Source organism: Myotis nattereri (genome assembly GCF_964212035.1).
Source record: "Myotis nattereri genome assembly, chromosome: 1".
Taxonomy (NCBI): Eukaryota; Metazoa; Chordata; class Mammalia; order Chiroptera; family Vespertilionidae; genus Myotis; species Myotis nattereri.
In genome coordinates this window covers 172,442,436-172,446,456 of record NC_138075.1, presented here as the reverse complement: position 1 = coordinate 172,446,456, position 4,021 = coordinate 172,442,436, and the positions used below count along the sequence as shown (strand labels likewise).

The 4,021-nt window shown below is 41.3% G+C and overlaps 1 pseudogene across 1 annotated transcript; it reads left to right on the top strand.

Annotated features, from left to right (window-relative positions):
* The first annotated feature begins 223 nt into the window (after positions 1 to 223).
* LOC308532237 (splicing factor U2AF 35 kDa subunit-like) lies at positions 224 to 1,200 on the top strand (annotated as a pseudogene). The gene is made up of 2 exons: positions 224 to 870; positions 1,076 to 1,200. The product of its transcript is annotated as a splicing factor U2AF 35 kDa subunit-like (transcript).
* The last annotated feature ends 2,821 nt before the right edge of the window (positions 1,201 to 4,021 follow it).

Sequence of the window (4,021 nt, the reverse complement as noted above, 5' to 3'; positions counted from 1 at the left end):
TGGAATAGTATGGATAGGATTAAAATCAACTGGTATAAATACAGATGTAACAAGACAATAAAGAACAGAACCTGGCTGGAGAACCTGGATAGAACCTGGCTGGAGAACCTGGCTATGCTGATCAACTGAATGCTGCCTCCGTGTCCTTCATTCTTCCCTGACTCTGTCCATACCTTTGGGAACCCCTGGACCTGCTGGGGTCGGACCCCAACATCTGGTCGGCAGCGCTGTTGGCGGCTGCCGGTGGGAAATGGCGGAGTATTTGGCTTCCATCTTTGGCACCGAGAAGGACAAAGTCAACTGTTCATTTTATTTCAAAATTGGAGCATGTCGTCATGGAGACAGATGCTCTCGGTTGCACAATAAACCAACCTTTAGCCAGACCATTGCCCTCTTGAACATTTACCGTAACCCTCAAAACTCTTCCCAGTCTGCTGACGGTTTGCACTGTGCTGTGAGCGATGTCGAGATGCAGGAACACTATGATGCATTTTTTGAGGAGGTTTTCACAGAAATGGAGAAGTACGGCGAGGTGGAGGAGATGGATGTCTGTGATAACCTTGGAGATCACCTCGTTGGAAACGTGTGTATGAAGTTTCGCCGTGAAGAAGATGCAGAGAAAGCTGTGATTGATTTGAACAACCGCTGGTTCAATGGGCAGCCCATCCACGCTGAGCTTTCCCCCGTGACCGACTTCCGGGAAGCCTGTTGCTGCCAGTATGAAATGGGAGAGTGTACACGAGGCGGCTTCTGCAACTTCATGCATCTGAAGCCCATTTCCAGAGAGCTGCGGGGGGGGGGGGGGGGGGGGGGGGGGGCTGTATGGGCGCTGGCGCAAGAAGCACCAATCAAGGTCCCGGTCCCCTGAGCGTTGCTCTCGGGCAAACTTTTTGACTGGAGAGCCACAATGGGTTCTTAAACTGGACCGGAGGGCCAGAACAAAAGCATGGATGGAGTGTTTGTGTGAACTAATATAAATTCAAAGTAAACATCATTACATAAAAGGGTACGGTCTTTTTTTTTTTTTTTAGTTTTATTCATTTCAAATGGGCTGGATCCGGCCTGCGGGCCGTAGTTTGCCCACGGCTGGCTAGAAACTCTAGAGATCGTGGTCGTAGAGGTGGCGGAGGTGGTGGTAGAGGCAGTGGGGGACGGGAGCGTGATAGGAGGCGGTCAAGAGATCGTGAGAGATCTGGGTGATTCTGAGCCAGGCCATTTTTACCGCATGTCTGCTAGCAAGTGTTGTAGTTGATTGACCAAACCAGTTCATAATGGGAATTTAAAAAAAAAAGAAAGAAAAACCTGTCTGTGTGTCATTCCTTCTTCGCTGACTCCGTCCACACCTTTGGCAACCCCTGGACCTGCTGGGGATGGACCCCAACAGACAGTCAATTGATTGTAAATGTGAGGGTTTTTTTTTTTTTTTTTTTTTTTATTGCTCTTTTTATTTTTTTTTTGTTTTGTTTTGTTTTTAATTTTTTTATTGCTTAAAGTATTACAAAGGGTATTACATATGTGTCCATTTTATCCCCCCGCCCTAGACAGTCCCCCAGCCTCCCCTATCCCCCAGTGTCTTATGTCCATTGGTTATGCTTATACGCATGCATACAAGTCCTTTAGTTGATCTCTTACCCCCCTACCTCCTGCCCCCCAACCCTCCCCGGCCTTCCCACTGCAGTTTGACAATCTGTTTGAGGCAGCTCTGCCTCTTTTCTGGACTCTCAATTCTACTTCATTGATCTACATGTATATACATATGCCAGTACCACACTTGCCTTCGGGGATTGGACAGCTTCTGTTCAAGCAGGACTGCGCATGAGTCCAGGACTGCAAGAGAAGGTGAATGGAAAGGTAGGGAGGAATGGTACTTGTGCTTTTCTTTGGTTCCTCTGTAGGTATTCTTGCTGCATCCCCAATTTTATTCTGAGTAGATGGGAACATGTCTGTGTCCAGTACAGTGCCCACTTCTTATTTTGTAGTTGTTGTTTTTAACATTTCCATCTCCACAACCATACCTTTCTAGAGCAGCTGGTAGGCAGGGGAAAGGAAGCAAAACCAAAGCCTGAGCAGGTGGTTGAGAACCATTATGGCTTCTTTTTTCTTCCAGCCACTTTATTCCTAAAGTGTTTCACTGGCATGCATAGTGTGGGGAGTGGATAAAGAAATAATCAGTTTCAAGTTTCATATATTTACAGTGGAATAGTATTAGAATAGTATAGAGTTATTTTTGTTTTTCTCCAGACAGAAAGCAACTCTGAGAAACAGCCTGACAAATGTGGATTTGAGTGAAATGTTTCATGACCTTGTAGAAGAAAAACTAATTTTCTTAGTAATGAAACAAAACAATCTCTTAGAGTCATAGGACTATTGTCTTAAAAAATGTTTTAAAATGCACTGATCTGATGATATATATATATATATATATAAAATTTATTTCAGAGTGGAAGGGAGAGGAAGAGAGAAACAGAAACATCAGTGGTGAGAGAGCATCATCGATTGGCTGCCTCCTGCATGCCCCACACTGGGGATAGAGCCTGAAACCCAGGCATGGGCCCTGACTGGGAATTGAACCATGACCTCCTGGTTCTTAGGTTGATGCTCAATCACTGATCCACACTGGCTGGGATGATGGTTTTGATTTTACTATATCTGGATTTCTGACAGTGTTATGGTTTGAATTGTGTTCCTCCGAAATTCATATGTTGAAGTCTTAACCCATAATACCTCTGGATGTGACTATATTTGGAAGTAGGATTAAAGAGACAATTAAGTTAAAATTAGGTCAATAGAATGGGCACTAATCCAATGTAAATGGTATTTTTATAAGAAGAAATTAGGTCAGAAACACATATAGAGTGAGGACCACGTGAAGAAACAGGAAGAAGACAGCCATCTATAGCCTCAGAAGAAACAATCTTCCCAACTCCTTGATCTCAGACTTCTAACCTCCAGAATTGTAAGAAAATAAATATTTGTTATTTAGGCCACTTGATTTGCAGTACATTGTTATGGCAGCCCTAATACAATTGGCTTCAAAATATGTGCTAAAGGGGTTGTGGATTTCCAATTAGATATACTTGATTTAGATAATATCATACAGCACCAAAGAAGAAATCCTCCAAAATAATCAATTTTGACAATGTAGCTTTCCTGATAATATTAATTATATTCTACTAAGGAATAAGAACTCAGAAATTCAGGGTTATGGCCCTGTTCAGTTGGTGGCAGTTAGTGAAGTGTATGTGGCCTTAAGCCATTGTCTAACCAAAAATTGGTTTATCAGTATGTAAAATTGATATAATTATATTCTTTTCCTTCATGAAGCCTATAACTAAATTACATAAATGGGGAAATTTTAATCATAAACCCTTTATTCAAAATAAAGTTGGTAATTTGATTCTGTTATCTGAAAAATTATATTTTGATGATACTTCTTGGGTATCAGATGCAAAAAGTATGGGAAAAGATTATAAAGAGAGAAAAAGAACAGGAAGAGTATTCACTGGCTTTTAATTAAAATGTTATTTGTTGAGTGTTGCACTCTACTAGAGTGAAAGAGATGTGTGTGTTATAAAAACTAATTAAGACTGCCTTTTGCTCGCAAAGAGAAACAGCTGGGTTTTAGCATTTGCATGTATTCAAGATCAGTATTCACAGAGAAAAAGAAAATGCATAGCCAGTTCGAGAAGAAAATGAAAATTTAGCTTACTCACCAGTCATTAAAAACATTCTTTATGTGCACATGGAAAATAAAGCTCATCAGGTTTATAATCCAGCCACTTCCAGTTCTTATAAAGCTTAATGTCTTGATTAGATAACATTTTTAGTTGGATATTTTAAACCTAAAATTAGAAAGTTGTGCAATGTAACCATTTATTCACACTGCTACCATACAGTGTCTCTGGGAATCCATAAACCATGGAGATGTGCCTACTCTGACTTCTGAAAATCTGGAATTCTGGGATAAGATGATACGATGGTGACCCAAAGAAATCAGAGCTTCCTTTCACCCCCATATCTT